Here is a 15,314-nt window from a genome sequence, read left to right on the forward strand (position 1 = left end):
TGTTGAAAGTCTGTCGGACAGGCTGTCGGACTTTTGTAGACGAAAAGTCCGACCGTGTGTACACGGCATAAGGGTTACTCTGAGTAACCTTATAGAGATAGTCAACGTTTTCAGATACAGGGATATGATAATATTGACATTTATAAAAAAAGATTTGGATTATTGGTGCCACTGCCTTTAATGGTGGAAATAAAATATTGAGTACTCTATTGTATATAATGCTTTCCCAATGATGGAGTTGATTTGATCAGTGAGGCAAATTTTGTTTCTCCAGTTTATGGTAAATTGTATAAGCTATTTTCTAGCCAGGAGTAACATTGACTGAATGATTAAAAAAGGCAAAATATAGCAAAATAAGGAAACAACTGTATCACACGGAGGGAAGACGGTTATCTAGCTTCCTTCTATTTAAAATGTTAACTCTGTTCAGTTTAGGGCGGCATAGATGTTCCATGACAATAATGGTGGGAAGATTTTAAATATTCTGATTAGACATAGATTTTGTTTGAGTATTTTCACATTTTGAAAAATAAGGCAAACAAAGTGAAAAAGCTTTATAAATAAAAGTGACAAATTTTTTTCTTACAAATAAAGCTGCAAAATATTAATTCTGAATGTCATTTTATATAGGTCAGAAAGTTGAAATAGCAGTGGCATTTTTAGGTAACATTTAGAAATAAAATACTGCAAAGAAAAGAAAAAAAAATCTAGTGTTATCATTTATTGGGGTTTACTAAAGAAGCAAAATGTTTACTATGTTTTCTTCAGTCGTCCTATCATGTGCAAGAGAAATGACTTTTCATTTTTTTTTTTTTTTAGGTTCTCCTTGTGAACAAAGCTACAATGGACTAATGCTAGCCATATACTAGTACAATCATATTCGCACGCACATTCATATGACAATTCTAGTGAGTACAAGTGATGACATGAGGCATATACAGTAGTTTGAAAGTAAAGTTTGCTTTTAACAATCGATTTTGGATTAAATGGACTTTCTTGAACAAAAACCACATTCATAGTTAGAAATTCTGCTCCTTCAATTTTCTTGTCACTGTGGTCAAAAATGAACGGCGATTTGACCCCACGAACAAACATAAAATTATACAAATGTTTTAAGACTTAATTTTTTAAATGAAACTACTAGTATATGGACAGCTGAGAATATATATGAATATGAGATCAAAGACAAGCTCCAAATTGATATAGCAGGATGGTTATGTGATGTGGTGAGGTCAGGTGACATTCTGTATCTGGTGGGTATAACAAGCACACATCTCACACATTCATCGAATGAGGAGCTTACATTTAGTGAAGACACAACAATGCATTTACTATGGAGTTTCCTGTTACTGGGGACTTTCTGGACCTCCTGTAAGTTTATAAGTGTTATTTTTTAAAACAACACAGACTGTATATTTCAGAGATTTCATATGCAAACAGTTCTTTGCGTTTGAAATATGTATCCTTGGAAAAGTTCCTATTTTCTAGATTGCATGTATGAATTTACATATACATTTACAGTGTTCTTTTATTATAGATGTAAATTGTATGTTCTTGTTTTGTAGTGGTGAATTGCCAGGATTCTGTAAGCCAGAATGACACCATCACCATCACAGAAGGAGAAAGTGTGACTTTATATTGTACCTTTAAAGTGAGTAATTTTAACGGGTTAAGATGGTATAAGTTGAATCCAGGATCCAGTCCAGTTCATATCATTTATGCCGCCAGCAAGAAAATAGCAACAGAAGGAGAACTCACACTTGACTTTCATGGTGACACTGACAGCTGTTTTCTGCACATCCCACACCCCGGTGTATCTGACTCTGCACTGTATCTCTGTGCTGTATATGATGCACAGTGTGACACAATGATAGGAAGACCTGTGCAAGAACTTCACCCGATTTCATACTACAATTATCTTCATCACAATTAGAATTTAGGGGGGAGGGGGTTTAAAAACACAAAATCAATGAACAAAGAACTGTGTCTACATTCTGTTATTGGATATACTGTTGGGCAAAAAACAGTGGCGGCTGGTTCTCAAAATTTTTGGGGGGTGCAAACAAACTGAAAAATACTGAACCCCCCCCCCATCAATTGCAGCCACTGTGCCCATCATATGCAGCCATTGTGCCCCTCATATGCAGCCACTTGTGCCCATCAAATGCAGCCAGTTGTGCCCATCAAATGCAGCCACTTGTGCCTATCATATGCAGCCACTTGTACCCATCATATGCAGCCACTTGTGCCCATCATATGCAGCCATTTTTGCCCGTCAAATGCAGCCACTTGTGCCCGTCAAATGCAGCCACTTGTGCCCATCATATGCAGCCACTTGTGCCCAGTATATGCAGCCACTTGTGCCCGTCATATGAAGCCTCTTGTGCCAATCAAATGCAGCCACTTGTGCCCATTGTATGAAGCCACTTGTGCCCATCAAATGCAGCCAGGCGCATCCCCGGCTCGGCTGTCACTAGGGAGGGCGGCAGAGGGGCCGGGGTGGTGGCGCCCGTGCGCCCACAATGCATGGGCCGCCACTGGCAAAAAGGCTTATGATCTTCATACAATTTCAGCTTCCTGTAATTCGAGATGAGGTTCAAGTTTGGAGCAATGCAGGGTTCACCCAAACTCTAGCTGTTGACACTTTAGCGAACAAATGAATTAAAAAGCCTGTTCACCTCCTGTTTTGAAAGAAGTCATTAATTAGTGGCAGTATTACTACTGCCTCTAATGAATAACAGCTTCCTACTGAAGACTATTGTTGCTAAGATGGCAGTGGTCACTGGCATCCTTGTAACCAGTGACACAATCCTGGTCTCATTCAGCTGAATGTCATGTTTCATGGTTCAAGGTGGGGTGCACTCTCATGAGGAGGGCTAGGTCCATTTGAAAGAGGCCTACATGCAAGCATAAATAGGCTAGTGTTCATAATGCATCGATAAAATGTCAGTCCTAATAAGAAAGGCATAAACATGAAAAGTAATGAAATTATACAAAAATCACATAACTATAATAAGACAAATGTATGCATTAAAGCATAGAATATCCCAAAAAAATGAATACATTTCAAATACCATAATTTAATATTGCAATAGAAGATTAATAGGTGTCCTAAGAGTGAAAATATTTACAATACACAAAGGACAGGAGATGGAAAAGGGAAAGTGATAAGGAGAAAAATATCTAAAGGGAGAATTACATGGGTCAAGAGCATTCATCTAAAACAATGCAAACAAGCAAAAACACAATGAATGCAAGAGGTAAGGAAATGGAAACAAAGTTAACACTTAGCTCTAACCAAGCATGGGAACCATGCAGTTGGTATCCCAAGAGACCTAAATCTTATGCTTGGTGTGTCTTATCTGAACAGGGAGTTATTTCATCTTCCCTGTTCTGGTCCAAGGAACCCCAAGGGAAATGATGAAGACAGCAAAGTACAATGGAGATTTGGACACTCCTACCATCCTATTATCCAGTGGATTGACCCCTTATGAGCTACTGAGGCATCATTTTGGGCTATGAGACAATGGGGGGTGTTCCATTGCAGGTATAAGAGTGTGGGAGTAAGAGTAGGAATAAGGCTTCATGTACACTGCTGCTGGTAAACAAACATTTAGGAGCAGTTTTTTTTTTAGCTGCCCCCGAACTCTCCTCTATATTATCTTATCAGTACATGTACACAGGGTCCTTTCTAGTCATTTCTAGGTGGTTGAGTTTAGAAACATTTTTTGGAAAGCAAAAAAATGCCTTCAGGACGGATGTTCAGAGGCATTTGAAACGCCAAACACCTGTAACAGCCTGTAAATGGGTGTAAACGCAGTAACTCGCGTTTAGCCACATTTTGATTACAGCCGTTTTTAATTTTTGACTGTTTAAAAAAAAAAACGCTTTTAAACGCAAACGTGACTAAACGCGGCATGTAAACACAGCAAAACTGAAATTTTTAAACGTCGGTTACTATCTGTCAAGTTAAAACATTCAGGAGAGGTTGTAAAACGTCCGTGTACATGAAGCCTAAAGCCCCGTACACATGATCGGATTTTCCGACGGGAAATGTTGGATGTCAGGCTGTTGGCGGAAAATCTGACCATGTGTATGCTCCATTGGACAGTTGTTGTCGGACTTTCCGCCAACAAATGTTTTCTAGCATGTTCTCAAATTTTCCGCCAACAAATGTGTGTTGTTGGACTTTCCGATTGTGTGTACACAAGTCCGTCGGACAAAAGTTCAAAGTACAAACACGCATGCTCGGAATCAAGGACGAGCCGGAAGCACTCGGTCTTGTAAAACTAGCTCCTAATCGAGATATCACATTCATGACTCGGCAAATTATGAAATCTCTCAATGCAGCGCATTCTCTTCTTCTTTATAATGGTATAATAATGAAGCTGCTTTGCTGGTGATATTCACAGAGTTCTGACAAACATATTTCTTTTTTTTTAGTGATCTCCAGAATAATATTTTTTTTTTCCTAGTGATCTCCAGAATATTTTTTTTCTAGTGATCTCCAGAATAATATTTTTTTTAGTTTTGTGTGTCAAGTTACCACAACATCATTATTATCTTATAGTATTTTTTAACCTCAAAGATACAACTATGTTGGTGTCCCTTGTTAATTTGACATTGTATTTTTGAAAAGTACCTGCCTACTCACAAACAAACTGTCCTTTTTGAAGTAAAACACATAGCCAAGTATTTGTCAAAACAAAAAATTTTAATTCAATAGGGAGCACAAGGTCATATCAAAATAAAGAGGGAGGCAACAATAGAGAACAGTTGGATTGGTGAAGCCTTTGTACCCCAGGGCAGACATCAATTATTTGACTGTATAAATTGGTAACCAGAGGAGTCCATTTATTAGGGAGCACAATACGGTCCAGGACTCCGAGAGATCGGGAGCAGCAGCAGATGACATATATGTCCCCAGGCTGTGGTCTTACAACAGCCTGCATTTTTTGCTAGACCAGACCGAACCCAGGCTATCGCTCTCAACACTTCCTTCCACACAAATTAAATAAAATAAATCAAAAATGCATTCTCTGCACCAAAAAAAAAAGATCAACTCAAATTAAACAAAAAGAAAATGATAAATTATACTGCTGATAATCCCCAGCCCAGCGACCTTGTTGGGGGTGTTGGGGCTGCATTGGCCACGGTCCGCCATGCTGCTGTTGTGGGTGGGGTGGCTGTGGTGTTGGTGGTGGAGGATTATGGTCAATTTTGCATATGTGTGTTTTTGGGGTGAAAATTATCCCCTCCTCCCCTTGTTGAGGAGCTGAAGGATCATCTCTTCGCACATGCTGCGCTGGTCCTCCTCCATATATTTTAATTTGTTTCCTGTCATGCAGCCAAAAGCCTCCTGGGCATCAGGAGTCGCGCTAATAGCACATGTGGCATGCCTGAGGAACGCAGCTGTGTCATCATCCAGGTTTCTCGACTCCCTAGCCCTTTTAGTTGGAGGGCATAGGGGAGGAACCTGGGAGCATGGCCTCCTCTTGGCTGAGACTTTCATGTGTATGAAAATGAGACATATTTTTAGGTTTTTGGTCATCAATCACACACAATTTGGGCCTCATGACTGTTGCAAATTGAATGTTAACAAATAGAAAAGACTATCATTCTGACCCCAGCATTTTTTTATTCTTGTCACAATCATTTTTGGCCACTACAGTCTATTGATATGGAAACCACTTTGTTAAAGCAGAAATTTGTGATCAATAACGTCTAGTTAACATCATTCAATATTTGACAACAAATATGTTCAACAATGCTACACCTGGGTCAAGCTGGGCTCCTCCACATCTTCTTCCTGTGTCGAAGGACCAGGGTGGTTCTACTGTAACCCCCTGTACATCTGCCCCACCACTGTAACCCCTTGCTTATCTGCCCCACTACTGTAACCCCCTGCTCATATATCCCACCACTGTAACCCCCTGCTCATCTGCCCCACCACTGTAACCCCCTGTACATTTTCCCCACCACTGTACCACCCTGCTCATCTGCCCACCACTGTAACCCCCTGCTCATCTGTCCCGCCACTAAAACCCCCTGCTCATCTGCCCTACCACTGTAACCCCCTGCTCATCTAACCCACCACTGTAACCCCCTTCTCATCTGTCCCACCACTGTAACCCCCTGCTCATCTGCCCCACCACTGTAACCCCCTGTACATCTTCCCCCCCACTGTACCACCCTGCTCTTCTGTCCCACCACTGTAACCCCCTCTTCATCTGCTCCACCAATGTTCCCCCTTTCTCATCTTCCCCACCACTGTTCCTGCCTGCACATCTGCTCCACCGCCGTATCCCCATGCTCTTCTGTCTCAACCATCTTCTCATCTGTCCTAACACTGAACTTATCTGCTCATCTGCCCCAGCACTGTAACCCCCTATCTCATCTGCCCCACCACTGCACCTCCTGCACACCTGTCCCACATTTGTTCCCCTGCTCCTCTGCTCCACCACTGTAACCCCCTGCTCAACTGTTCCACTGATATACCTCCTTTCTCGTTTTTACCCCTTTGCCCCACCTTTGTACCCCCTGCTCCTCTGCCCCACCACTGTAACCCCCTGCTCATCTGTCCCACCACTGAACCCCCCTGCTCATCTTCCCCACCAAGGTACCCCCTTGCTCTTCTGTCCCACCACCGTAAACCCCTGCTTATATGCCCCATCAATGTACCCCTTTTCTCATCTGCCCCACCACTGTACCTCCCTGCACATTTGCTCCACTGCCATATCCCCTTGCTCTTCTGTCCCACCACTGTACCTCCTGCACATCTGCCACACCACTGTACCCCCTCGCTCTTCTGTCCCACCACTGTAACCTCCCTGCTCATCTGCCCCATCAATATACCCCTTTTCTGATCTGCCCCACCACTGTACCTCCCTGCACATCTGCTCCATCGCCGTATCCCCATGCTCTTCTGTCTCACTACTGAATCACCTACTCATCTGCCCTAACACTGAATCCATCTGCTCATCTGTCCCACCACTGTAACCCGCTTTCTCAACTGCCCTACCAATGTACCTCCTGCACATCTGTCTCCCCTGATCTTCTGCCCCACCTCTGTTCACCCTGCTCATCTGTCCCACCAATACACCTCCTTTCACATCTGCCCCACTGCTCAACCCCCCTGCTTTTCTGAGAAGGGGGTTACTGAACCCCCTTTTAATGTGCCCCACCACTGTAACCCCCTTCTCATCTGTCCCACCACTGAACCCCCTTCTCATCTGTCCACCACTGTAACCCCCTTCTCATCTGTCCTACCACTGTAACCCCCTTCTCATCTGTCCCACTACTGTAACCCCCTGTACACCTCTCCCACCATTGAACCCCCTTCTCATCTGTCCACCACTGTAACCCCCTTCTCATCTGTCCCACCACTGTAACCCCCTTCTCATCTGCCCCACCACTGTAACCCCCTTCTCATCTGTCCACCATTGTAACCCCCTGCTCATCTTTCCCACCATTGAACCCCCTTCTCATCTGTCCACCACTGTAACCCCCTTCTCATCTGTCCCACCACTGATCCCCCTTCTCATCTGTCCACCACTGTAACCCCCTTCTCATCTGTCCTACCACTGAACCCGCCTGCTCTTCTGTCCCACTGCTGAACCCCCTTCTCATCTCTTCAACCCCTGAAAACAGGGACCACCACCCCCCACCACCAGAACTACACCCAATCTCTTCCCCATCACAAAAGCTGGCGATCACAGCTACAGCAAAGTTAGAGAACCAAACAATGTTTCCCATCTTTTACAATATGTGGGGGCACAGTGCTCTAACATGTAACATGTTATTAAGGTGAACTTAGCCTCTAAACATAGGATGCCTACTGTATGGGGCTGGATCTGGCTGGATCTTGCTTTTTCCTGTATTCTCTGTTTGGGCTTGATGTATCAAAGCATCAGTACTAATATACATTTTCATCAGGAACAGATATTTGCAATCTGCACTAATAAATGAAACTAAATTGAATTGCAAAAACACAAAAAAAGTAATCTTACTATCTGTGTTAGTATCAAGTAAAGTGAACATCCACTCCCTCAATACTTGGAACTTTAAGTAGACAACATCTTGTGTAGGGAATTATGGAGAAGGTGCTAGCTGTTTAAACTGTATCTGAACATTTATTCACAACCTTGTTTTTCAATGTACAGATAAAGCTATTGCATGTTTTGCTGCAAAATGATTATTCAAAACAACTGTGATTGCCTGTAGACAAGGTAATTATTCAACAATTACTGTATGTTGTGTGGTGGCAATGTTTCTACCTCGCTTAAATGATTAATGATACATAAAATAAGTGATTAAAACCTTTTGTCTATATAAGAATCAACCCATGCAGCTGCAGCTATCACGGATGGAATTAAAAACGAATGACTGTGCGAAAAGAATAACAATCAAATTTATTTAAACTTAATATTGTACAGAAAAGAAACTTGTATAAATCAGATATTACCAACTATAAGGTAGATGGCAAAACCTTAAAAACAAAGATATTTCCAAAGATATCAAGTAAGTGATACAAACAGAATATTGCTGCAACACCACAGTTGTAGGGCAAGATAATACGCTAGAGACCTAAATAGAGAAATAGAGAATTAGAACACTTGCAGAATTGAGTGATAGTGAATTGTGGGGAAATGTATTTTATTATTATTATACTATTATTTTTAATAATTATTTATATTTATTTATTATATTATAATTTATGATTTTGTGTTTCAAACTTCATCATACCTGGGATGTCTACTAGACTCATGGTGGACATATTTAAGTGTGTTATTGCTAAGAATTACAGGCCTACAATAAAACGCTAAATTTCTATGCAAAATAATTGTACCGCTTTGAGACGCAAAAATCTGAAATAATCATACCGCCAGGGAGGTTAAACACAGCAGATTAACTTGTGAAAATGGTGAGGATTAATATTTTATGTTTCAAAGAAATCCTAATAGTTTGGCTATAAACCTAGATTAAAATTCTATGCAAGGTTTTATTTAAAAAAAAAAAAAACACACAGAACAAATTTGATTTCCAGTCCATTATAAAGAGATGATTATATGCACATTTTTAACATGAACATGTAAATCATACTAAATATTTTATTATAAATTCCTTCAGACTTCTTTGCACCGTGCACTTGCAAAAAGAACCCAACATTTCCATAAATTATGTATATCTGTGTAGACTCAATACCTATGTACAAAATATTAAATATGAGATGAATATTAGCATGATTAAATATACAACAATTCAGCACAGGCATTTCATGAATGTTGGTCCTCTTCACTGGATATCATGTGATCATGTTTGGCAGTGGGGACGGGGTGCTCCTTAAAAGCTTGTATACAACATTTTTTAATGTAACCAATACCAGGTGTCAGAGTATGTACTTTTCTTCTTTAGACTGGGTTCACACTGGTGAGCTGTGCGCCATCGCATGTGATTCGCAGGGCACTGCAAATCACATGCGATGTCTGTGCGATGCAAATTCGGCCATACAAATTGTATGGCTGAATTTGCATCGCATTCGGACCAAAGTTGTGCAGAACCCTTTGTTTGGTCCGCACCAGAATTGGATCGCATGAGTGTTCACACATATGCGATTCGATTCATGTCCGAATTGTCAGTTCGCACTATGATATGCGAACCGATCTGGGGGTGTCAGTAACTTTGTATTGACTCTCCCAGTGGTTTGCATAAGGCAGTGTGAACTGCCTGCGAGTCCTACGCGATGCGGGAAATCGTGCTTCATTCGCACGGGTTCTCGCATCACATATATGTGAACCGAGCCTTAAAGTTTGACATGGCTTTTCTGTTATATCATCATTTGAAGGATTAAACAGACAACATGCACCTTGAAATACAGGATTGCAGTCATATGATCTGGTGACAATGTAGGTCAGATAACACCATCCTGCATCCTGTGGTGAATGACTAGCTACATTCTCATGTTGTACAGAACACATCACATTCAGTTCTTGAAGATCTTACATACAGAAGAGACACAACAATGTACCCTCTATGGAGTCTGGCTTTACTGGAAATTTTCTGGATTTCCTGTAAGTTTACTTTTCTCAGGACCAATCACATCTCTGCAGAATCATGTCACTTACCCCATGATTTTATATGTATTAATAACATAGCCAAGTTTCATTTTTGAGGACAGGTTAAGATAATATTCCTTTAATATATTGTTTTTTTTAGTGTAAGCCAGATATGTGCTTTAGTACTATTTTATTTATGCTTTATAATGTATTCCATCTGTCCTAACATTTTATTTTCTTAATTTATATATCACTTGACATATTACAAAGCACTTTACAGGTTACAGAGATTTATTCACATCAGTTGTTATCCCCAACAGGGCCTACATACAAATAAACTATAATTTAGAATTTAACCGCATTTAAATTTACAAAAAGATTTAAAAAAAAACAGTCCAGTATCCAGTGATTATGAGATGTATTATAAAACCAAGGTTGGCTAAGCAACGCTGAGTTTGGTACATTTTTATAATTACCGTATTATGCTGACTATTGTAAGTAAGTCATGCACACTGACAGTAAATATGAAGTATTATTTTCCAGTTTATGAAGTCTTCATTTCTTGTTTTTCAGCTGTACATTGCCAGGATTCTGTAGATTACCAGAACAGCACCATCACCGTCACAGAAGGAGAAAATGTGACTCTATATTGTGGATATAAAACATCTGGTTTTTATGGGTTAAGCTGGTACAGGCTGAACCCTGGAGGTGGTCCAGATTTCATCATAAAAGTTGCTTCAGAACAGCAAAAACCAGAAGGAAGATTCACTGTTTTTTTCCCAAACAAGGGCAGCTGTTTACTGCACATCCAGCACTCCATTGTATCTGACTCTGCATTGTATCTCTGCTCGGTGGAGGCACAGTGTATGAACCGACAGGAAGACCTGTGCAAGAACTTCATCTACATGCAATAACCTCCTGAACAATGGCTGTACAGTAAAAGGGCTCACCTTCATGGACCACTTCAAATAACATCACCTAAATGTTATAATAAATGAATGTTCTGTACATATATGTATATTAAGAATATGGAAAGCCTTAAAGTAGATCTATACCCGTATAAATCAGTAAAATCTCTTGTACTGCAAGCTTTAACATCAAAAGTAAATCTCAGTCTATTTAAATATGCAGCTTTTATTAAAATAATATCTGGTACTCCTGCTATGGAATCCCTTCTTCAGGCACTTCCTATTATAGGGAGACAACTGTCTCTGAATTGTGCTCCCACTTTGCCACATGTGGAGATTAGAGATGAGTTTTTAATTTGGGTTGATGTAGAGTTCAACCTGAAGTTTACATGCTCACAGTTCACCGGACAGGCAAAATAATGACCATAATTAGCCAGTGCACCCTACTGCACATCTGGTTGATGTAGTTAGAAATCATTCATTCAGTGGCAGTATCACTACCACCTCTAAATGACATCTGGTGTCTGCCTGCATCCTAGCAACCAGGAACACTGTGAGGGCCAGCTGTGTTTACCCTAGCAACCAATTACATCACAGGTCACAGGCAGATGCACAGTGTCATTGGTTGTTATTGCACATCATAACAACCAATGATGCCACGTGGCTATATGCATCCTAGCTGGCAATGATTCAGTGAAAGAAAATCTGTAGGGCCCCATCCATATCATATATAATCTTAGATAGACGTCTGCAATAGATTTTAAGCGGGGGCTCCATACAAAAAAAAAACACAAAAAAAAGTGTGGGGATCCCCCTAAAAAATCCACACCATACCCTAATCCTGGATGAGGGTCTGGTATGGTTTTTAAGGGAGACCCCGTGTAAAAAAGAAAGCACACAAGGCACCCCCTAAAAATCTATACCAAACCCTTATTTGAAAATGCACACTAGCTAGCCAGTAAAGGAAGGAGACAGCAAGCATATGCACCCTTCTCTCCTGAACCACACCAGGCCACTGGAGCCTCACTGCAAGAGAAGATTTCATTCTTCCCTAAAGTTCAACTTTAACCACTTCAATACTGGAAACTTTCATTCCCTTCCTGCCCAAACCAATTTTCAGCTTTCAGGGCTGTCACACGTTGAATGACAATTACTCAGTCATGCAACACTATACAAAAAATTACATTTTTATAATTTTTTAGCCAGATAAATTTCTTTGGTGGTAACACTGTAGCTACTGACTTTTAACAAGGACACTTACCTGTCCAGGGAGTCCATGATGTCAGCCCCCCGAGGCCGATACGTCCATCGGATCGGGTGCAAGCACTACCATAGTAGCTAAGGGACACCTTTAGGCTTCATAGCATTCCTACTGCGCATACATGAGTCGTGCGACGCTTTCTAAATGGCCCCATTGTCTTCTGGGGGACACACAGGTCCCAGAATGCAGCGGGGGGAAGGAGGGGTGGAGTCAGGAGAGGACATGATGTACCTCGCCGTGGCGAGGCTGGGACGGAAGTTCACCATTAAACTACTAAGCTAAGTAAAAACAAAAAAAAAAATATTTGTGGCCCGTAGACAGATTCCCCTTGACCGCTTGCCGACCGCTGCATGTACATATACGTCGGCAGAATAGCACGGCTGGGTAAATGGGCGTACCTGTACGTCCCTTTGAATTTGCCGCCGTGTGGTCGTGTGCTCGCCGCTGGCGACCCTGCCGCAAAAAGGAATGTGGGTCCCACGGACTCGATGTCCTCAGGGATACCTGTGATTGTCTCACGGAGAGGAAGAACGGGAGATGCTAATGTAAACAAGCATCTCCCCGTTCTGCCTAGTGACACTGTCACTGATCATAGCTCCCTGTGATCGGGAACTTTGATCAGTGATGTGTCATACACAGCCCCTCCCCCCCACAGTTAGAATCACTCCCTAGGACACACTTAACCCCTCCCTAACTCCCTAGTGGTTAACCCCTTCACTGCCAGTGTCATTTTTACAGTAATCAATGCAATTTTTTAGCATTGTCCGATGTGTCCCCCATAATGTCACAGTCACGATAAAAATCGCAGATCACCGCCATTACTAATAAAAAAAAATTATTAATAAAAATGCCATAAAACGAACCCCTATTTTGTAGACGCTATAACTTTTGCGCAAATCTATCAATAAACGCTTAATGCGATTTTTTTTACCAAAAATATGTAGAAGAATACGTATCGGCCTAAACTGACGAAAAAAAAATTTTATATACTTTTTTGGGGATATTTATTATAGCAAAAAGTAAAAAATAATGCATTTTTTTCAAAATTGTCGCTCTATTTTTGTTTATAGAGCAAAAAATAAAAACTGCAGAGGTGATTAAATACCACCAAAATAAAGCTGTATTTGTGGGAAAAAAGGACGTCAACTTTGTTTGGGAGTCATGTCGCACGACCGCGCAATTGTCGCTTAAAGCGAAGCAGTGCCGAATCGCAAAAAGTGCTCTGGTCTTTGGCTAGCCAAATGGTCCGGGGTTTAAGTGGTTAATTGGACCTCTCCTCACCCTCCTACCTTATCTGACTTTTTCTTTTGAAAAACATACATATTTCTTAAGGAACTCCATAAGGAAATTCCTCTCAGTGCAGGTTTCAGAGAGGACTGAAGGTATAGTGGGGTTGGATATCCCAGCTGATGAGGAGCAAGGAGAGGTCCTCTTTGTTCTTTGGTGTGGGTCTTTTAGGTACGCTTGCCAACGAACTGCATGGCAGGTCGACATATGTCTGGTCAAGCATGTGGTGCCCAAGCGGGTGATGTTTTGGCCACGCAAGATATGCTTGAGACATATGTTGCAAATAGCAGCGGTGGGATCTGATGCACTCGTCTCAAAAAAGGCCCACACCAAAGAACTTTTGGAATAACGCGCAGAGACGGCAGCGCCCTGCACATGCGGAATTCTGCAGTGTGTTGCAGTCAGTGTGCTGCCCTTAAGCTGGCCCCTGGAGGGCATCCTGCCTTGTTGGAGATGTGCCTCCTCCTCCTCTCTCCTATCAGGCACCCACGTGGAGTCAGTGACTTCTTCATCATTCCCTCCCTCCTCATCACTGGAGCAAACCTGGCAGTATGCTGCAGCTGGGGGAACATGACTGCCAGATTGCTGTCCTTCTTGGACACCCCCTCTCTCTGGGCTCACGTTACTGCCTTCCTCTAGCTGGGTACCATCATCGGCGCCTTCAAAACGCTGGGCATCCTCCTGGAGCATGTACCCAACACTGTGGTCAAACAGTTCGGGGGACTCCTCAGGAGGACATGGTGGGGCTAGGGAAGGAGTGACTGATGCCATTGTCACAATCATTTTTGGCCACTACTGTCTATTGATATGGAAACCACTTTGTTAAAGCAGAAATTTGTGATAAATAACATCTAGTTAACATCATTCAATATTTGACAACAAATATGTTCAACAATGCTATACCTGGGTCAAGTTGGGCTCCTCCACATCTTCTTTCTGTATTGAAGGACCAGGGTGGACCTCAGGAGCCTCAACCGATGTGGAAGGAAGTGTTGAAAGTAATGGGCGTGGTTCGGTTTGTTCTGACAAAAAATGCAGGCTGTCGTAGTACCACAGCCTGGGGACATATATGTCATCTGCTGCTGCTCCGGATCTCTGGGAATCCATGACCTTCTTGCGCTCCCTATTATATGTACTCCGCAGGCTACCAACTTTGGCCTTCAAATAATTGATGTCTGCCGTGGGATACACAGGCTTCACCAATTCCAACAGTTTCTCCATCGCTGCCTTCCTCTTGATTTTGTTTGAATAATCCCTGCTTTTAACTTGCCATAGACATGGCAGCTCCCGGTATTGTTGGATAAATTCCGGTAAAAAATCAGGGGCTGTAAATTTATCCACAATTTAACCTGCAAGACACAACACAAGACAAACCCTAACGTCAGGCTAAACTCTCATAATCTGGTCCCAATATAGGCCTCAATCTATAAGCATTATAGGCCACTACGGCCGTTACATCGACCGCACATTATGCTTTATATACACTGCGCATGCGTCAAACACCGCCCCTGTCCTTATTTCAAGTGTATTCTCCGCCTCTTCTCTTTCGGGGCAGAGGGAGAGCAAATGATGGAGAGACATACGGTGTATGCTGAGAGCAGCAAAGACGAAAGCCCGGAGCAAGCCAGTTCCAGATACAGGAGGAGATTTAAGGCCTCAAATATGTCTTTAGAAGAAATGGTGGAGATGGTGGACATCTTATTGAGGACAGACAATGATGGGAATCATGGACCGTACAGAAACCCAATTGCCAGAAAGGCCGAGATCATGGCTAAAGTTGAGAGAAGTCTGCAGAGGAATTTT

The 15,314-nt window shown here is 41.9% G+C and overlaps 1 long non-coding RNA gene across 1 annotated transcript; it reads left to right on the forward strand.

The window, feature by feature from the left end:
• The first annotated feature begins 1,255 nt into the window (after positions 1-1,255).
• LOC141136382 (uncharacterized) lies at positions 1,256-12,739 on the forward strand. Its single transcript, XR_012243669.1, has 3 exons — positions 1,256-1,371; positions 1,566-1,651; positions 10,629-12,739. It is a non-coding gene; the product is annotated as an uncharacterized lncRNA (long non-coding RNA).
• Positions 12,740-15,314: the final 2,575 nt, after the last annotated feature.

Source organism: Aquarana catesbeiana, linkage group LG01 (assembly GCF_042186555.1).
Source record: "Aquarana catesbeiana isolate 2022-GZ linkage group LG01, ASM4218655v1, whole genome shotgun sequence".
Taxonomy (NCBI): Eukaryota; Metazoa; Chordata; class Amphibia; order Anura; family Ranidae; genus Aquarana; species Aquarana catesbeiana.